The sequence below is a fragment of the Medicago sativa genome, chromosome 7 (genome assembly GCF_051527215.1).
Source record: "Medicago sativa cultivar Bolivia chromosome 7, Bolivia_mono, whole genome shotgun sequence".
Taxonomy (NCBI): domain Eukaryota; kingdom Viridiplantae; phylum Streptophyta; class Magnoliopsida; order Fabales; family Fabaceae; genus Medicago; species Medicago sativa.
In genome coordinates, this window is record NC_140755.1 from 91,948,458 (window position 1) to 91,960,571 (window position 12,114).

General features: G+C 27.6%; 1 long non-coding RNA gene across 2 annotated transcripts; it reads left to right on the forward strand.

Annotated features, from left to right (window-relative positions):
* The first annotated feature begins 625 nt into the window (after positions 1-625).
* LOC146910258 (uncharacterized) lies at positions 626-3,150 on the forward strand. Of its 2 annotated transcripts, none has more exons than XR_015017569.1 (5): positions 626-826; positions 1,655-1,682; positions 1,796-1,920; positions 2,098-2,173; positions 2,763-3,150. It is a non-coding gene; the product is annotated as an uncharacterized LOC146910258 (long non-coding RNA). The 2 variants fall into 2 exon arrangements; XR_015017570.1 differs by having other exon boundaries at positions 2,126-2,173.
* Positions 3,151-12,114: the final 8,964 nt, after the last annotated feature.

Here is a 12,114-nt window from a genome sequence, read left to right on the forward strand (position 1 = left end):
AAAAAAAATTATTGTTTAAAAAAACCGCACCAGCCAATCTAATCCAAACTGCATTGGTTTGGTTCGAATTTTAGTTTAAAAGTTAACCGAATCAAATCAATTAGCATACTTATTTATCTTACGGTTCAAATGACTTTTAGCTTCAAAACCGAACCAAACCGCACCGCGAAACAGTCACACTAAACCAATAGTGTTGGACATAAGGAAGTGTATCGGAAAAACAAGATCTCACACCGATTAAAAAAAGATAGAGCTTAATTAAAAAATATGAAAGCTTATTAGCATTATTATTGGTAATTTAATTCCCTTCCCTTGACACTCTTGGTTTTTTTAATAATAAAACACTCGTACATAGAAAGATAATCTTAATCTTAATCTTAATCTTAATATATATAAATGTTAAACAGTGCTGATTAACCCTAATCCCGCCACTGTTTAACCTAATCCCACCTTTTTTGAGAGTTTTAAAAAATCTTTATGAAAAAGGTCTTTCTGGAGATTCGATCCTTTCTGGAGATTCGATCTCGCAACATTTAGGTTCCATCCAAGCATTTTGACCACTTAACCAAGGCTGTTTTTCAGATCTAATTTTGCTTCCACTACTTGATATCAAACACCAAACTTCCTTTTTAAAAAGCCAATTAATCCATTTTCCTCTCTTTCCAGAATTCAACGTGTTATACGGTTCTGAAACCTTTCTCTCCTTATTCCTGCGATCTCAACCCTGAAGGCAGCCATCTCCATCCTTTTCTTCCCATTTTTTCCTTCGATTTCTCCTCATAGATGTGAATGTGATGTAGATTTCGTCCTAAATAACTTATTAATGGTATGATCACTAAACCAATTTTGATAATAATGCTATTTTATTCATTCTGATTTTGTGGATTGTGATTGTGTCAGTTTTCATGATGAATGACAATGCTTGAAATCCTTTTATGATTTTATTTATTATATTGATTGTGATTGTGTTAATTTCCTTGATTCCCAATGCTTGAAATTAGGGTTTTATGATTTTTCTATGTTTGTCAATCCTTGAATTTTAAAAAAAATTGTGGATTTTATGATTTTTCTATTTTTTGTTAATTTGTCAATCTTGATTTCTCAAATTTAGAGTTTTTGACGGTTTTCTGAAATAGGATAGGATTTGCCAATGCTTCATTTTTAATTAGTTGATTTAGGCCTTAAAAATAGGGAAGTTTTCCAGCTCAAGTGTTAATGTATCCTTAAACCGTGTTTTAGGTTGTTTTTCTTGAACCTGAACACGTGCAAATGGTGTTGCTTGAAAATAGGTGTCACTCCAACTATCACTAATATGTACTGGGTGGTTTCACATAAATCTTTTGATAAATCCTTGAGAATAGCCACCACTCCAAGCATCGTGGGTGGTTTTCATAGTACCTTTCAAATTCTCACTCTCTTCTTATAAATAGGTGTCTTTGTTGTTTCCCTTCATGTTCTGTTTTCAATAATCTCTTAAATCTTTGAAAATAGGTAACACTCCAAGAATAACTAATGTGTAGTTGGTGGTTTTACATAAGTCACTCCCCCATTCATAATTCTCTACTCTGATGAATCCTTACTCTGATGAATCCTTAAAAATTGCCACCACTCCAAGCCTGTACTAATTTTTCAGAAATGAACTTTTCTTTTGCAGGTTTTGAGAATATGAGGATAAGGAAATGGTGATTATTCTGTTTTATTTTGATCTTATATATTAATATGTTCTTGCAATTGACGTTTATATGAATCAGTTTAAAGAATTCATTGTTTTTTGCTATGTGCCTGCAAAATGCAGATAACTAGATTGTTGAAGGCATGCTGTTTATGCGGTTATTATAGACAGATTATCCTCTAAAATTCATCATTCTTCTGCTCCTGTTTGAATTTTTTCTAAATCTGAGAATGTCTCTGTTGCACAAGGTTTGTACCTTCATCTTCTTCTGCATTAGATTCTCGATTTCTTTTCCTATTTTATTTGGTACTTTGACATTTATTGTGTAATGTGAATTATTTTTTACTTTGATAATGTGGTCCTGTTAAGCTCTACAAAGTAACAATTATTTAATCGTTCTACTTTTGTCTTTAATCTAAAATAAGGTTTCAACCACTGAGATCTTTTTAATAGGCGTTGCAGCAGCCAAGTATTAGATATCTATGACTAATGTGTTATTTGGTATGTTCTTGAACTTGACTCTTCCATTTCCGTTATTCATTCCAGGCATAATTTTCTTTCCATATCTGATATGATAAACTAAAGTAAATACTACTCAATGATGTTGATTTCCTATCAACAACTTTTTTACTATGCAATTTACTGTACTCACACTTCTTTGGTCTCAACTGCCAGCAATATTTTTGTTGATGAAATAATTATACTATATTTGGTTCAGAGTGCATTTTTTTTGTTGATGAAATAATTATACTATATTTGGTTCAGAGTGCATTTGATTTGTGGGAAAAATGTAGAAAAAATACGGGTGTTACCTTTTGTGTCTCATGAGTGGACCATATGATGCTTCGTATGGTCTTCAACCTTTGTTGGATTGACTTCATTTTTGTTGCATGCCGTAGCATATACGTTGCTATTATTTGTGAAAAGTTGTGATCTTAGACCACATTTAAAAATGATTTAATATTATTTACTTTAATTAACTAGATTGGAAGTGTTGTTTGTTGTATATGGATGGTATAAAATGGAAGTTTCATTGATTGTGCCTTCAAAATAAGTCAAGGAGGTCATTGTGGTTGCTTTGCTATTGCAGAAACTTTTATTGATTGCTTGGTTACGTTGAGAAGCATCACCTTCTAGCATTTTCTTCATGGCAGTTATAGGAAAAGGCTGATATTTGAGTAAAGACACTATCAAGAATCGACATCAGTTTTGATGATGATATCTTCAATCATAAAATGGACCACTTTGGGTGATATGAAGTGTCTTCTTCTAGCGTTTTTTTAAGCTTGGGGCAAACTTTGGTTGTCTTCATAGGAAAAGCACCCAAGCAAAACTTGGGTTGATATCAATTTTAATATTTTATAATTGTTTGTTCGTTCAACAATTTGTTTTACTATTTATGAATGGTCTGTAACTAAATATGAGTTCCTATTGAGCTTATGATATACAACTTTTATGTAATGCTTGAGTTTTGAATATCTTATGCCCAACTATTTTTTTTGATTGCACATGCCCAACTATTTTTTTTGATTGCACATGCCCAACTCTTTTGATATAAAATATTGACTCAAAAAAATAAAATTTGATAAACATGATCTTGACGGTGACTATCCAACTTAAATTTTTTCATGGCACTAAAATAACTATCAATAGATAGACTTGGCAAAGTACATCAATCCATGCCAATATAAATTGTTATTTGAAATCCCTTTGTGATACTTTATAAAGGTCAAAAGATGAGAAGACAACATGATTAATTTTATTTATTCAATAGTATCATTGTAGTCTTTATTCAAATGTTATACATAATACATTGAAGCATGTACATAATAAAGTCAATTTGAAGCTTATATATGAAACTCAAAACAAACCCGTGCATCGCACGGGTCGGGGTCTAGTTTAGGAGAAAAATTAGATAGAATAAATAAAAGGGAAACTCAAATAATAGTTTTGTTTACATTTGTTTTTGAGGTGGATAATTTAGTTAACATTGTTCAACAGAAGAAAAATAGAAACGAAAGTGTCTGATTAACTATATAGGAAAGTGAGAAGGAAATATTGTCCGTTTGGATTGATTTATTTTTGAATTTATGCAAATAATTAAACTTTTATGTATTATTCATAAGCCTGACAAAGTAATATGTAAAAGTAGAGTTTATCAAGATACAATTTTCGTTAATGAGAATTTATAAATTGACAAAAAAACTTATTTATTTACGGAAACTATTTTTCATAAACTGGAAAATAAGTCAATTCAAACGCGGTCATGCATAAACCGATTTAAGACTTGTTTTATTTGTAAAAAAAAAAAAAAAACAAATTGTCTTTAGAACAAATGAGAGACAAATAAATGAATAAAATTAAAAGTGTAACAAAATTATTTTATCGAAATTTGTGTTTTATCTCCATGTGATTTTTTCTAATGCTTTTCTCCATGTGATATAAGGCATTTTTTTTTTTGACAAATGATGTAAGGCAGGTTGTCTAGGTGAAATAAATATTTTCTTCTTTCAAATAAGTTTTTTTTTTCCTTACAATTATTTATAAAAAATGACTCATTCCAAATATTATGTCTTATACGATGTTTGATTTTTCCCATAAGATCCCTCGCTTGAGATAATCATATTCAAGACATCATTGAAAAATAATGTGAGTACCTCTCAGTTCAGATTTAAATCTTGATTCGCCTCGTTGATCCCCTTGTTCCAATTTTGTCAACCCACTAAAACTCTCTCAGATAAAATTGATATTTTTAGCCTTTTTATCCTTTTTTTTTGTTGCCATGATATATTGGTACGAAATTTTCACCATCGCTCGTTTATAAGTGACTAATTTTCATCGTGCAACCTCTGAGATACATAAGATGAGTTATTCCCTCCCTTTCCCTTTAGTGTGTGTATGGTTTTGCTTTGAATAAAATTGATTTTGAGATAATTAATTCTGACAGAATTGAGTTAAATATAATTGATGGTGCAAAAGGTGAACCAGACAAATGTTAAATTCTATTGAGACATGACTTGAAGGTTTCAAGATTCTTGACAATAGTGTTTTGTTGATCGAAAATGTTATCTATAGACTATAGCCCTGCAATAATACTTGAAAATTAAGCAACACATGATACAAACAATAACATGGATTTTACTAAATTTTGAGTTTTTCTTGCACATGTTCATAGATATCAGCTACAATGCGTTGGTAATACTTTACGTGTTAGACTTTTTTAAAACAGGGGGTTAACATTATAGTAAGGAGTTTGATCCAAGGAGTCAAGATTGGTATACTCTCAATCTCTCGAGAAAAAATTGAGGATTCCATGCGAAAAAAGAGAAATTCTTACATGAACTCTTACCTAAGCGATCATTCTTACATCCAACCAATTAAAATCAAACATCTCATTAAAATAATAAAAATAATTAATATCATAATTTTTTCTCATTATTTTTAATATTTCTCTCACCTTTTTCCACTTTCTTTAACCAACAAAAACCACCCACCACCATTTATGTTTCCATTTCCTTAATTAAAATCACATTTTTTTTAAAGTTAATAACATGTGTCATATTTTTATTGGTTGGGTGTAAGAATAATCTCTTAGGTAGGAGTTCATGCAAGAATATCTCGCGAAAAAATATATTAAGAAGAACATCCAATGATTGATGTGATAATACAGATCTGAGAGATTAAATAGTCCGTTCCTCTCTAGATTTTAAGTTTAAGTTTTTCTAAAAGTGTGTTTAGATAAGGTAATTGAAATTTTTTAAAGAATTTAGATTCTAGACAATTTAAATGATTCGATTAAATTGCATTCGTTTTTAAATATTCTTATTTGGATGGAGTAATAAAAAAAATCCATTGTCATCAATTTTAGGCAACTTTTATAAATTTTAATTTTTTTGGCCAAATTTGAAAATTGAAGTTAGGGTTCAATTTATAATGTTGAAAAAATTGAGGGGTAAGTTTCTAATTTCCAAATAAATTAGGGTCAATTTGCAATATTTTTGGAAATTTATTGGGTCAACTTGAAAATTTTGTAAAATTTGAGAGCAAAAATGCAAAATTTAAAAAATTATAAGAATGAAGAAATTCGAAATTCTTAACTTTTAGGTGTTGAAATTCTCTAACTTTAACTTGAACAAGTGTAATTTGAAATTATCTACATTTAAATTGAACAAAATACTTCATACAATTTCATCATTTTGAACATTTTAGGGTGTTCGTGTCCAATCCAATCCAATGTAAATTGCAGTAATCGAACTGAAAAACAAAAAATCGAACAAAACCAAAAACTAAGAACAGAAAAAAAACCGCAATTTTAAATGGATTGGATTGGTTTTCGGTTCCCATAGTATAAACCGGTCTAATCCAGTCGAAATCAAAATATCTATACTTGTGTGTTATATATATATATATATATATATATATATATATATATATATATATATATATATATATTATGATTTTTTTTATAAATGTTTTTTTAATTTACAATCATGTAACTATTTTTTAGATTTGTATTGACTTTTTTTCCTTTTAAGAAATATTACTAATTTATGATTCTGTAACTATTTTCTTTATTTTCCTATTTTATTTGGTTTTATTTTATACTTATTCATCTTTTTCGTAACCTTTTTTATTTTATTTTATGAAATGTCATAAAATATTATATCTTCTTAAAAGAAAATGGCAAAAATATGCAATAATGAAAACCGAATACCAATTTAATCCAAACAATTTTTTTGGGATAGAATTAGATTGAACTTGATTTTAAAACCAAACCAATTGGATTAACAAATGACAGAACCGAAGAGCTTGGACAAAGTAACACGAATGTTTCCGGTGGTCAGTATATTTCCATCAGCTGGCCGGTGGGAGCGAGAAGTTTAGGATATGTTTTGGTCGGATGGTTTTTTCTCCAAAAACCGAATCAATCCAATTTGCGAACACCCATAATTTTAATCATTTATCAACCATTATCTTTCATCTAAAATACATGAATGTCAACCAATGTCGCCCAAAAGCTAAGTCACCCAAATGAAATCCTTCTAAATTATCATCTAAACAATATAACTCAGCTAAAAATATTTAAACTCCCTAAAAACATTCCTCAAGTGTTAATAATTTATTTGTTGAACAAGTTTCAAATGATTTTGCTATGTGTCGAACAATTTATTTTTATTTTTTATAAAAAGACTATTGTTCATTTAAGAAATTGACAATGCAATATGATTTTTTCTCGTCATCAAATTATATATTGCATCATTTAAAACATATCACACCACCGATTTAAAAAAAAAATCTAAACGAGAGAGTCCAAAACTATTCAATTTAAAAATCTCTATCTCTATTATATATATTTGCACTATTTTTTTTAAAAGTACACGTGGCATCCTATTAGTGAAAGGTTCATTTAATGATTTTTATTAAAGATTAAGGATTATTGTTATTTAATGCATTTAATGTTTTATTTCATATTTCTTATACACTCCAAAATGTAATATGCTAAAATTATAAGGAGTATTTGATTTATTTTTTTTTGATTTAATACACCATATCATGATCAATATTCAATGCAATTATATGTCTTTCTAATTTTATTTTTTTTGTTAAGCTTTACTTACCAACTAGCCGAACTATGAATTACTAGGTCATTTTATTATCCTACGAACCGGATATGAGGTTTAATACAAAAAAAATGTTTTTCTTTAAAAAGAATTAAACAATCATTTTATAATGAACCGTACATCAAAATTGGTCCATAAACTTTTGCTTGAACAAAACAAAATGTTTTAAAATTCCATTTATTTCGGTCACCTAATTTGTAAATTCCTATAAATAGTTTTTTTTTTTTGGACAGAAATAGTTATATATCACTCAAGATTTAAATGATAATCAATATTGTTAATTAGCCTATAATCATACCCATTAGTTTGCTCGGTCATTTTATATTAACATTTTGCTCGGTCATTTTATATTAACATCATTGTTTGTCTATAATCATACCCATTAGTTTGCTCGGTCATTTTATATTAACATCATTGTTTGTTATTTCTTTTTTTTTGTTTTTGTGGTGGCCAGGGTTTGAACCCCGGACTTTGCATATTTTTATGCATTGTCCATACAACTGAGCTAAGCTCACGAGGACCATCTATATCTATATCTATATCTATATCTATATCTATATAATATAAATTTAGGACTCATTTCAAGTCCCATTATGGTAATGTTTTTCTCCTCCTATCCTTATGACACGTGGCACTCTCAACAAACCAAACATTGTTTTTCTCCTCATATTCTCATGACACATGGCACTCTCAACAAACCAAGCATCCTCATGCATTTGTCTTTCAATACTCTTCCCTATTAATATTTGTAACCAAATATATCATTTATATTTATATTATCATTTCTATTTTTATTATAATGTAATGCAATATCGATATTAATTTTTCTAATACAAAATATTATTGTGACATTGACTGATTGCTGCCCTATCGAATTGATCTTTTAAGTCAGTTCACATCTTAATGAAATGAAATGAACTAACTTTTATTTTTATATTCATGATGATAATATAATAATAATATTGTGAGACAATTTTGTAAAGATTATCAAATTTATAATTTATCAAAAAGTATATAATCTAAAAAACTAATATTAGTAAAACAAATATTATTCACGTTTTTATTTAATTAAACTGTTATTTTTTTTTTTTAAGAAATTTCATTAAACTGTTCTATTTTTATTTTAGGGTAGAAAAAAAACAGAATTGGAGCTGATTGCAATCATAGACATATCATTAATAAACAAAATCATAATTGTATCAAAAATATCAATTCAATTTATTGTATTTAATTCACTTGCTAATCATAATCATAAACATATCAAAAATGTTCAGGTTTTCTTTTTGGGTCTTAGAAATGTTCAGTTTATTTTTTTGGTGGAAAGAAATGTTCAGTTTTTATTGTTAAAAAATTGTAAAAGTTGACTACGCTCTTTAACAAAAAAAAAAATAAGTTTTTTGGTAAAAAAAAAATATACGTTTTGCTTAATGGCTAATCAAATTTCTTTAAATTGATCAATTTTTATTTCTAAAAATAATTGGAAATCATGGGCTGATTGGAAGAGATAATTTATTTGGTTACTTTAAAACAATAAAACATAATAGGATGAGGAGGGAATGAAAGCCTATGATGGGGTGTTAGTCGAATGATATGATTTTATTGATATTATGAAACAAATACAGCTGAAAAAAAATACAAATACACGGACCGCGTCTAATTAATTTGACAATAAATTACGGTTCCTGCCCAAAAAAGACAGTTCCTACCCAAAAAAAAAAAACTAAAAATGTAATGCAGCTGGAAAAAAAATACACAGACCGCGTCTAATTAATTTGATATCAAATTTAATTTGGTTATTTTACCGAATTACCCTGTGAAAATACTATAAGTTAGACTTCTGACTTCACAATTTTTTCACACCACAATCTCGACTCCCCTTCTCTCTGTGTAGTTTTTTTTCTCTTTCTATTGTCTTTTTTTTTTGCTCTTTACAATTCCCATGACACCGAAAATGATTTCATCTCTGATATTTCCCCTTCGAAAGAAAATTGTAATATTAGGTTTCGAGTCGTTCAGATGTGATTTATGAGAGACATGAACAAGGACAAACTAATTCATTGGAAATGGTTTTAATGGACAATAAGGTTGTATGACCTATTTGCTTTTTTATGTTTCTAGATTTATTATTATGTAGTCGATAGTTTGTTTTTTTAATTTTTTTTACTACAATTAAATATGACGAATTCGTTCCCGATATCTCTCATTCGCATAATGAATTTAGGAGCATATTAATCGAATCAGGTGGTTGATTTGTTATTTTAGATAATTTTTCAAATATACATGTTTGGTTAATCTCTCATACGTAAAAAATTTGAATCATGTTTATAATAAACGAATTCAAATGGGTATTGATGGATTATATGATATTAAATAGTTTATATTTATGGATTACATGTTTGGTGAATGGACGGATCATGCTTTGGAATTTTTTAGCAAATTATTTAATCCACCGTTCTTAATAATTGAGAAAATATGTTTTGTTGGTGACAACTTCCTTACCCATCAATAAAATGTAGGTAACACAACCCTAAGTTGACACCAATCAAAGTTATTTATTTGTTTTCTATTATTTTTATTATTAATATATAATGCATGGGTAGTGTTACCCACCTTTTATTGATGGGTAAGCAAGAATTTCCCATATTTTTAATGAGAAAATATGTCTTCAAATGGGTATTGATGGATTACATCTAATCCGAGGTTTTTATGAACATTTGGGTTGTTAAAAATTTGAAGTACATATCTCACTCTATCATTCTATATCTCATTTAATGTTTTTATTAACCAATCAAAATGAATTATGACACATTTATTTTATATCAACCAATAAAAAAATATTATGACTCATTTGTGTTTCATGAGCCAATCAAAATGGATCAATGACTCATTTGTAAATTAATACATGTTTTTTCCCTATATATAGACAATTCATTTTTATCATTTTCATCTTTCTCCTACAAAAAAGGTTCAGTGTGTTTTTATTTGCATGATTGTAGATTATGGGGTTGATTTTCTTTTTTTATTTGTAACTACTACTAAGTGTACCTTTTTAGGGTTCCCTTGAAGAACATGTGGCTCCAAATTTTGAAAATTGATTCATTTTCTCATATTAATCCACTATATATTGTATATCTTCATGTATATTGTCCAAATACAACGACTTATCGCATAGATCTAATCACGTAACTTGAAGAATGTTTATGTACCAAGAAAAAAATTGATAATGTGTATTTGATAAGTCTATTGTAGGCGTTTTTTTCTAACGACTTATCGCATAAATCTAATCATGTAACTTGAATAATGTTTATGTACCCAAAAAAAATTGATAATGTGTATTTGATAAGTCTATTGTAGACGTTTTTTCATCTAAACTGATTGTAACGACCAATTCTATATTCTATTGGAGTTTTTTCTTTAGATTTTTGCTCATTCCTCTTTTCATTTTTGTTAAAGATTTTGCGATGTTTGTAAGTTTGATTACCGTTTTCACTCATTCTATAAAGGAATTTATTTTTTGTGTTATTGTTTTTTATATACATCATTATTGGAGAATGATATTTTTTTTATGGATTTATCTATGAATTGTGGTTTTTTTATAGATTTTATTGTGTCATTCATGTATTCGTTAACCTAGATAAGAAAATACGATTTATTTTGTTATGAAATATTCTTATGATCATATTATTTTGTATGTTAATATTAATGTGCAAATAAACTTTTTATTTTTGCAAGATTCACAAGAATTAATAATTAAACTATATAATATTATTTTATTTATCAATCTCTTGCTCAAAATTGTAAACATGAACTTTTATTTTTTGCCAACAAAGGTATCTAAATTCTATTTATGGGACCAAATTATTAACATAAATTACAATAAACTCTGATACTTTTTTTTAGGGAAAACTCTGATACATTTGGTATCACGATAAATGTGATCGATAACATATAAAAACATTAATTGTCACTATTAACATATATAAAAAGTCAATTAAAAAATCAATTTCTCATCGATTATCATTTGTTATTATAATTTTAAATCAAAACCATAGTAAGTTGACCACAATTAATGTCAAGATATATTCAAATATAACTTTTGTAATTATATTGTATGTTTTCCGGACCATATTTTGTAAGTTTTCATGTGTGTTGATATTTTATTTTGTTACATCGTTATTCTCTTCTTTTATTAATTCATATGGGTGATTGATAAATCTCTAAATAAATGCTCTAAGATAGCTTTACCAAAAATTTTAATTTATTTTTTATATTGATAATAATAATAATTGAAAATATTTAAAAAAATACTAATGATTAAGGTCCACTTTTGGACCAGTCCATATCTTGAATGACTAAGGCTACTCAAATATGCACAAATTATGGAAATATATATTAAGCAATTAAATAATAAATCTCCCATAAAAAAGTTAATTAATAAATATTTGCTCATATGGAATGAAGAAAGTTCAATCAGGTTGCACAAATCATCAAAGAATATTTAAGAAACTTTTTCTAAAGAACATACATCATGAAATAAATAAAAAATCTAAGTACTATATCGAAAACTGTGTATTTAATTATTTAAAATTTAAAATATTGTTATCTATTAAATCATGAAAATAGGTCAGATCCATTTCCATAATCTATTAATTTCAAATAAATATAGAATAAAAAAAATCAAACCTAATAAGAATTCATTAATCCAAATCAATTAAAGTCATCAAAATAATTCATCCCATATGGGTCGTTCTACCAAACCGAATAAAATGTAGGGTTGAGACCTTAAAATTGAAACCCAATTTTTTTTAGCACTTTTTATCC